The sequence below is a fragment of the Lynx canadensis genome, chromosome A3 (genome assembly GCF_007474595.2).
Source record: "Lynx canadensis isolate LIC74 chromosome A3, mLynCan4.pri.v2, whole genome shotgun sequence".
NCBI lineage: Eukaryota > Metazoa > Chordata > Mammalia > Carnivora > Felidae > Lynx > Lynx canadensis.
Genome location: NC_044305.1, coordinates 92,161 through 101,455, shown reverse-complemented (window position 1 = coordinate 101,455; position 9,295 = coordinate 92,161). Strand labels below are relative to the sequence as shown.

Here is a 9,295-nt window from a genome sequence, read left to right as displayed (position 1 = left end):
TAATAGTGACAATAGTTTGCTGCCAAAAATTCCCCAGGAAAAGGAAGGAATTGCGTCAAGGTAAAGGTGGGTCCTGGTAAATGAAGTTCTGACCTTGGGGTGTGTACGTCTTGCTTTACTTGGCTCTGTGTCCTGTGGGTGTGGGCTAAATGCATCACTAGGATGCTGTTTGGCTCTCTTGCCCAGAGGAGGCAGGAGTGGATGTTTAGAGGTGGTGATGCTGGAGCAGATGTTCTGAAGACCCCTAGTACTTTGCCTGAGCTGATGCGTGGCTGCAGAGAATTCCATGGGTCTCTACTTCCAGACCCCCAGGGGCAGTGAGAGTATCACAGAGAAAACTAGAGGCCCCTTCACAGAGACTTGCAGTTCATCTTGGCTGGGCTTCCCTGGGAAGCAGGAGAGACCTAGGGCAGAAAGAGCTTGGCCCTGCTCAGCTTCTCAGGTACCCTGCTGGGATATGGGGAGCAGAGAACAATCCTGCTTCTGCCAAGATCTTAGGATCTTATGTCCTTTCCTCCAGCTGTCAGTGAGACGTGCCCCAGTTACCTCATATTTTTACATATGTTATCGTGACAAGAAATGCCACTTGAGCCTTGCAGATCAGCCCTGTGTGCAGGGTTCTGCAGTGTCTTCTCTCCTGGGAGGTATGTGTATAAAGTGAACCCCACCTACTTTGCGACGTGGGGTCTTCCAGCTTCCACTGCCACCAGAGATGCAACTAAAGTGTGACAGGTGATTCTTGATTGCCTCCTAAATTTCCTCTCTTCCACCCCCTGGGGATGCTTCCTCCTCCACCCTCACCTGTTTGTTTGCGGCATCCTCTTTGTGAGTTCAGGGCAATCCCCCACACTCCCAGCATAGGTTTGGGAATGTGAATACCCCGCGGGTGGCCTGGCCCCACTTCAGAGTGTGCTCATGACTGCTGGGCACCCTCCTGGCCCCAGGAAGAGCCTTACTGCTCACACTTCCCTGGTCAAGGCCAGTCCTCGCAGGGTCCCCTGCAGGTGACCCAAAGCTTAGTGAGGGGCAGGCACACAGTAGGTGCACACAGTAGGGGTCAAATCCTGGTGGTTTTACTCATTCCTTTGAAGACCTTGCATTAGGCTGTCTCCTTGACAACCAATCTGCTTCCCTCTGTGTCTGTGCTCCTTGAGGTCACAGGAGGCCCTTTAATGGGATGGAGACATTTTCAGACAAGAGGATGCTCTGGCTGGAGCCACAGGGCTGTCTGGGGCAGGAGTGGTGGAATTTTAGAAAAACAGCATTTGGAGTGCGCTCGTGAGGGGAGAAAAGATAACGGGCATGACAGCACTGTGCTGACCTACCTTCAGCAGAATCCAAACTTACTTCTAGAGAGAAGCAGAGAGCAGAATGCAGAAATACTCATTTCCTGTTTTTATTGTTGGTTACTTAATGACCTTCCTTTGAAAAGCTGCAGTTGTAGAAAGCTAGTTGTCATGGAAACAGGGAGTGCCATGCAGGGAATAGGCATTTCTTTGTCATGTCCAGCTGATGCCTTCAGCCTCTGCTTAGACACATGAATTTATGTGAGAAATTAAATGTCGACTGGAGACATTGCCCTGGAGAGAGGCAGAAAGGAGAGGAAAGATGGCGAGGACCAGGGCAGAGGGAAGGCAAAGCAGGCAAAGTGTTGGACTTGCACCAGCCCCCTGGTTGGAGTGGCTGCTCATGGAAACCACACCCACTGGAGGCAGGTTCCAGGAAGATGGTGCAGGAATGTAGGGTGCTAGGAGCCTCTGAGCATCCCAATCATAGACCAGTTTTCTTCAGAGAGCTCCTGTCCCTTGTCCCTGGAACAGCCACGGGGCCGTGACATTGTGTGTCTTTCTGATGGATTCCAGAAAAGAAGGTTTACATTAATGCTTTGGAAAAGAGTAGTCCAGGTTTTCCCTTGTCTCCCCTTGAGCCGGCACAGCTGTCTTCATTAGGTTTTCTTTTTCTGACCCTCAGAAAATGAGTTCCGGGGTGAGCTGCTGAGTCAGAGGTGGACACAAGGAGACAAAGCCAGCAACTGCAAGAACTCGAGGCTCCTCCTGGGCAGACGCAGCAAGGTGAGACACCTGGAGGGCAGCCCCTGCCCTGCCACACCTCCCCCCCCCCCCACCCCCAGGTCTGGGCAGGGGTCCTTCTCATTTCCAGGCATGGGCATGGAAGTGACTTTCAGTCTGGTCACATCAGTCTAGAGAGAGGGTAAGTGGGGGCTAGGACCATCAGTGATCTTGTCACTGTAAAATTAAAGGAAGAAAAACGACTCTGAACAGAGTAAAACTAAAATATGACAACAGACTGTCACCTCTGGCCAGGTCCCTGCTCTGGATCTGGTCATACCTGGGCTGTGTCCATAGCTGTTGCCCAGGTAGGCTGAGAATACTTGGTAGACTTTCTCCTTGGTATGTTGATCATGTTTATTTCCATCTTCCCAAGTGGAGGTAGATGGTACATGCCCTTCTCATACCTGCCACCACTAGAACTCAGTGATGGAGGTGACTCAGGGTCCCTGCCTCCCCAGGGATGCTCCCAACCCAGGGTATCCCATATGCCTACAGCCACACCAAGCCTCCAATTCCAGAACTTCCCATGACATACTCTGGATGAAGCTGGATTTCCAAGATCTGGTGACCCTCAGAGATGGAAGTAAAAGTGACAACAGGCTTGTGGGCATTCCTTCCCAGGCCTCAGATTCTGGTCTCTCATTTTCCTGACATGGAGATGGTCCCCAACAAAGATCCAAGCCATGATGCAGGCCATGGCCACCCAGATGTGATGGCCCAGGGAGTAGTCTGGAAGGGCTACAAAGTTTTAGGTGGCTACTTCACTTGAGGGTGCTTGTAGTTTGCTCTTAAAACCCAACACTTTTCCTTTGAATGTGGTGACTAGAATATATGTTCTAATGGGTCTCTTGTAGCACCCTGTTAAGTACTTCCACTCCCACTATTATTCCTGTAGGGTTATCACTGCTATGCTGAGCCATGTTGGAGCCTGAGGCAAAAGGAAAAGTCAGTAAATGCTGATCCTATCTTTCTTTACATTTTTAGTATTTTGTACATCATGTATTTTGATGTTTTGATGTTTTGAAGTATCGCATTAAACTGTTATTTATCTTGTTTTTTTTTTTCCACCTTAAATTTGCCTTCTTCATTTGCCCCTTTCCAGCGCTGAGCATTCAAACAGAGATATTGTGACTGACAAAGTTATTTGATGTGAGGCCAGGGGCTCTGGATAACATGTATCTACAATTGTGGGATCTGTGTAAGGGACAGATAGGAAGGTTGCTGTCCCCCTGTGGCTCCAGCTGACAAGCGCAGAGGGTGTTAGGACCTGCTGTGAGCAGCCTGGTGGCCCCTGCTCAGGCTTTCCTGGCAACACTGGCTGTTTCACAACTGCCCCATTAGAGAGTCTTACTTCTAGTTTGGGCCTGAGTTACTGTTCTGAGCAGAGAAGCTAAGATGCCGGACAAGGAGGGAGGATGTTCCTTCGACAGAGCGGATTTCCAGAAGGACTGTAGGGTGGTATGTGCTGACTGAGGAGGCTGGGGAGGCCAAAGCATGGGAGCAGTGGAGGCCATGGGAGAGCAGAGTGCCACACAGCAAGTGGGGACTGGCTTTACATGGCTTTACATGGTGGGGGTGGGGTGGTGGAGCCTCAGTTCCTGGAGGGTGGTGGGAGCAGAGGAGTCCCGTGTGAGTGGGTGGGTACTCATGGCTTGGTTTGCTGTGTGCCTCTGGCTTCAGCACCAGGCATGTGGACAGCTCAGAGATGGGCTGTGAAGGGGCTGTTAGAAAAGATTAGGTGGTTGTGGGTTTGGGGAAGGTGCTGGGCGTTGAGCTCTTTATTTTTATTTTTTAACTTAAGGAGAAAAAGAATAGGTGTTGATGGTAGGTACTTAAACTTCCTCCTGACCTTCAAGAATGAAACATTTGGGCCCCAATCACATAATATTGAATGGAGGACTCCAGGTATGAATCCAGGAGAAGGTTGATTGCATGGACGCTTAGCAGCCCTTCCTCCTGACAAGGGAGGGAGGTGCCACTGGGCATGGCCTTTCTGGCCTGCTTCACTGGATGTTACTAGATTCCTACACTTGGGTAGGTAGATATTCCATTTATGTTGGAGCTTTTTCTTTTTTTTAATGTTTACTTATTTATATTTGAGAGAGAGAAAGAGCAAGAGAGCACAAGCAGGGGTGGGGCAAAGAGAGGGAGACAGAGAATCCAAAGCAGGCTCCGAGCTCTGAGCTGTCAGCACAGACTCCAACACAGGGCTCGAACCCACAAACTGTGAGATCACGACCTGAGCAGAAATTGGACGCTTAACCAGCTGAGCCACCTAGAGGCCCCTATGTTGGAGTTTTAAACAGATGGACCCAGACATGGCTGCTTTATCAGAGTGTCTACTATATAACTATAATTTTCTAAAAATTTATTTATTTAGTTATTTTTAATTTCCAGTACAGTTAACATACAGTGTTATATTTAAGGTGTACAATGCAGTGATTCAACAATTCTATGTGGTACTCAGTGCTCATCACGATAAGTGTGCTTTTAATCTTCTTCACCTATTTCACCCATTCTCCCCCCTCCCCCCAATGCACCTCCCCTTTGGTAACTAGCAGTTTGTTCTCCATAGTTAAGAGTCTATTTTCTGTTTCTTTGTCTGCATATAATTAAAAAATTTTTAAATGCTTATTTATTTTTGAGAGACAGAGAGAGACAGAGTACAAGTGGGGGAGGGGCAGAGAGAGAGGAGGACTCAGAATCTGAAGCAGGGTTCAGGCTCCGAGCTGTCAGCACAGATCCCGACAAGGGGCTTGAACTCATGAACCATGAGATCATGACCTGAGTTGAAGTAGGATGCTTAACCAAGTGAACCACTCAGGCACCCCTGTTTGCATACAATTTTTAATTTGGGGTTGGAGTGAGCCACAATTCCCTGCCCAGAGATGTTAGGAGAACCCCTCCCAAGACATGTGCTAGATAATGCTCCATGGGTTATCCTTTCTACAAACCAAGGCAAAGTCTGCTCTATTCAGCTGCCAGTAGGTCGAACAATGGGTGGGTGTCAGGAGAATTTCAGACATGCATTTGGACACCCCCAAAGAGGCGACAGAACTATAATTTCAAGGAACCAAGGGTGCTGTGGTAGCCATGGTGGGGAGCAGGGGTGTGGGCATGTGATTTAGCCTCACATATCAGAGAATGGAAAGCAGAATGTGTGCAGAGGGTTCCTGAGGTAGTAGAACCTGTACACATTTGAAGAAGAAAGCTGCTCTTTGGGCTGACTCTTGATCTGTCATACAGGTATGTGCTCGAAAGAACAGGAAGCCAGGAAGATTGTGCAGGTAGGCAGCAGCATATGGGACTGGCACTGGGGGTTCTGGAGGATTCTATTGGAAAGCTTGATGGGGAGAAGGAACAAAGAAGACACTTTAATGCTGCTCCCAAATCCTTCAGTGAAGCTTCATCTCAGTGTTAGGTACATGGATCTGCTGGAAGGGCTTCACAGTGGTGATGTGTGAGTTGGGTTGGCATTGCCCTTGGCTGTGCACAATTGAGAGAATAAAACAGCCCATATTGCCCCCCCTTCCTTCCCCTGGAGAAAGGGGACACTGGCAGATGCTGTTGGAGCCAATATGGTAGGTGACAGCCAGTTCCCTGCCACACCCCTGTTATGTCCCTCCGCCCTCCGCATCCCATGTCACCCCTTCCTTCCAGGCAGGTTTGCCTGTGGTCTCCTGGGAGTCAGTGAGTGCTCCCCTCTCTTTGTCTAGGTCTTCCAGCAGGGAAAACACCAAAATCCTCCCACAGAGACGCTATAATCCATATAATCTTGTGGATTTAAAAAATTGTCCCAAGTCCAGTCTAATTTTCCAGCTTTGCTAGCTGTTGGAACACATTCTAAACAAAATGAACACTAACCTGTCTCTCCCTCCAGGCCAGGGGTGGGATGAATGTCCCCAGTGGTCTCAGGGGGTCTGGACCCCACCCAGCTTCAGGGTCTGGTCCCTATTCAGCCCCTTCCAACTGCTCCTGGCCACATTTTGCAGTTCCGGGATCTCAGACATGTTTCCAACTATTGTCATTCATCTTTTCACCTGTCTGTCTGTCCTTACATAATATGTGCTGAACAGTGAATGAAGCCATGGTACCTGGCTCTGTATAGGAGAGGCAATGGCCTTGAAAGCATGAATGAATGAGCTTATTTCAGACTGAAGTGAGGGCCATGAGGGAAATGACAAGGCACGGAATGGAGAGTGAGGGGGAAAGGGTGGGAAAATGGAGGTGCAGGCCTGACTGTTGAGAGGCCACCCAGGGATGTTTCCTGTTTCCCAAGACTGGAGTACCTCCCACCCTGAAGCTATCATCCCTAAGACCCTCAGGTCTTCACTGATTCATTGAGCCTCCTCACTCCCACCCAGGCTCCCAAGTCTAAGCAGTTCCCTCCCTCTTGAGCTCTACCCTGCCACCTGGGTGCTGAGGCTGGCTCTCCTCCTACAGGGGCTGGGGGGGGGGCGGTGCGGCAGGAAAGCTTCAGCATGAATTCTGTTCTTTGGCCCTTAGCCATCCATGCAGAAGGGCAGGGATACGGCATAGGGTGGAGAGGAAGGAAGCTGGAGTTGTGAATGCCTGGGAAGAGCCAAGAAGAACTGAGAGAGAGAGAAAGAGAAGAAGAGAGGGAGAGGAAGGATGTAAGAGAGAGAAGAGGGAGGGGCACCCCTTCAAGACCACCACGGATGCTCCTGAATGTGGGGGTGAGGGTAGGGCAGACCTGATCTCTGAGGGTAAAGGAGAAGATTGGCACGAAGTCTGTTAAGCATCATTGCACACCTCATGAACAATCTATGACTGGATGTTCTCGGACATTGAGAGTCTGCTCTCTCTGCTTTGTGACTGGCTGTGTGTCTGGGTTCTGAGTGCATTTCTGACAACCACAGCCTAAGAATCCAGACAAACCCATGGGTTTCAAGGCTGCATAATTACTGCATTTGCTTTTTTGGTTCCCAAGTTTATAAATGTCCAACTTAAGGAACTCAGTTTTGGCAAGGGTGCTATGCAGATAGGTCTTAAAAGGGGCTGGTCTTTGTAGCATGGTGTTGTGAGAACCGTTGGTATTTAAAAAGAGCATACCTGATTAATCTTGACTTTACAAAAAAATACATTACAGAACAAAATAGTAACACCTTCTTGAATGAGACCCATTATATGGTACTAACAAAGCAAGTTAAAAGGAAGGGTGAAGAGACAATTCTCTTTGGTTAATGGATGTGGCAAAACAGGATGTATTTGCATTTGTAAATTATTCTCCTCCCATAGTTTTCCTATTGAAGATGGAACTACTGAAATATTTATTAGAGTGGAGTGATGGTTTAAGGGGCACAGGGAAGCTGTTAGACATGCTCCTGGTGGCAGAATGAAGTTGGCTTATGGAAACAGCGCAGACAATGTTCTTGAGAGAGATCACTGCCCCACAGTGAGAGTGGGGGTTGAGGTTGGCTTGGCTGTGACAAGGGGACCTTCTCACCCTCCAGGTGAGAGGCCATTCAGTTATTTCTGGGCTGTACAAAAATAGGGACTTGATTGGCTTGTGCTTGGAACAAATGGTTTTTAAAAATAAATCAGTGAACCACTGGGAGTGTCTCATTGTCTTTGCACCAGTGAGTGGCCTGTCTTTGTGTGACGAGGGACAGAGGGCCCTGGGGGGCTGCCAGTAAGCCAAGCAGCACAAGCCTCGGCGGTGCTGGGCTGTATGGGCATCAGTTCTCCGTCTACAACACAGGGCGTGAGGCCAGAGGAGAACCCACCTCTGAAGTGCTTTCAGTTCTCCAGGAAGGAAAACAACGTAAATCGTAAATCAAGTGGAGCTGGTTTTATCACAGCTTTGCCCAGATGCTTCCGAGGCAGCCACCACTGCTAGTTTCAAACGGCTCAGAAATCAAAGTCTCCCTGCTTCGTTGTTGATGTCCCACGTCATCGGGTCTCACAGATTCATCCTCATATTAAAGAGCTAACCCATTTTTCTTCCTGTGGTTGAGTTTTTTTCCCCCTTTTAAAATCAAAGCTACATGCACCGAAGAGAACTTCTCACTTATTGACCGTTTGATGCAGATAAATTGCAAATGGAAAGGTGCTCAGCAAAATGAATGCCACAGCTGTTAGCTTCATCAATGGGAGCTCGCAGTTTGCAAGCAGCGCCCATTACGCATCCCTGCAACTCTCTCTATTCTCTGCTCTTTGAATAATTTATCTGCAGGAAATCCAAATTGCCAAGGCACGCTTTAACCTAGCAGAATGATTGCCAATTTCCTTGGGAAAACTGACAAAAAAAAAAAAAAAAAAAAAAAAAGAGCTGTAGATTGCATTTCAGCTGAAAGCAGGCGCCCGGCAATCAGACGCATTAGCTCCATTGTGCGGCCTACATCGGAAGGCATTGCGCTCGGGCTCAGTGCAGATGACATTTGAAGGCTCATAAATGTAATGAAGTCCCTTTGACACCTGCTCCTCTCTTCACTTTAAATATGAGTCATTGGTCCACGGGGAACCTCTGCTTTAAAAATAGAGATTATAGTAATTGTCTTCCAAGCTTTTGGAAGGCTGTAATAAACGCAGAGCTCATGGCACCGTGGCTCTGCAGCCTGGGGTCGACAGGTTGCATAAATTACCCCAGGTTTTGATTTTTCTTCCTTAACAAATCACATAAATCACTGCATGTTAGTGCCACCGGGGGGGGGGGAGGTTCACTTTGCGAATTTTGTCGTACCTCTTGGGGGGATTCCTTCTCTTTCTTGGAGGGTGGTACCTCAGCACTTGTCTCTTGCAGGTCTTGAGGCCCCACAGCCCCACTTTTGTAGCCCTTCCTTGCTTTCTCCTGCTTCTCTTCCCACTGTCTGGCTTTCCCTTTGACGACCTCGGCTACAGCCTGGGACAGATGGTGAGCCCTGTGGGCCCTGGCTCTCCTGGAGCCTCCTGGGGCTCCTGGGGTGCCTGGGGTTCATCCTGCCAGGCAGAGGTTCCTCCCCACCGGGACTCTCTCCCTTGGAGACAAGGAATGTTTCAGGGGTCCACCCATCTCCTACCTCTTCATTACATATCTGCCCAGATTTGTCTGGGTGACATAGGTCCAAGATCCTAGGTGATGACCTGTAGCCCCTGGGGGCATCCCCCACCTCAAGCCTCTCTGTGACCTTTGTCCCCAGGCTTCACCCTCCTGCAGGCTCTCCCTCGACTCCCTCATGGGACTACACAGGCAGTGTTCCCCTTGGAAGTTAGCAGGGGGCAGG

At 49.1% G+C, this 9,295-nt stretch overlaps 1 protein-coding gene across 1 annotated transcript in view; it reads left to right on the top strand.

Annotated features, from left to right (window-relative positions):
* Positions 1–1,979: 1,979 nt before the first annotated feature.
* Positions 1,980–9,295, top strand: part of MYT1 (myelin transcription factor 1) — a 49,330-nt gene continuing 42,014 nt past the window's right edge. Inside the window, exon 1 of the mRNA XM_032592539.1 lies at positions 1,980–2,072. The gene's annotated coding sequence lies outside the window, so the exon portion shown is untranslated. The remainder of the gene's footprint in view (positions 2,073–9,295) is intronic.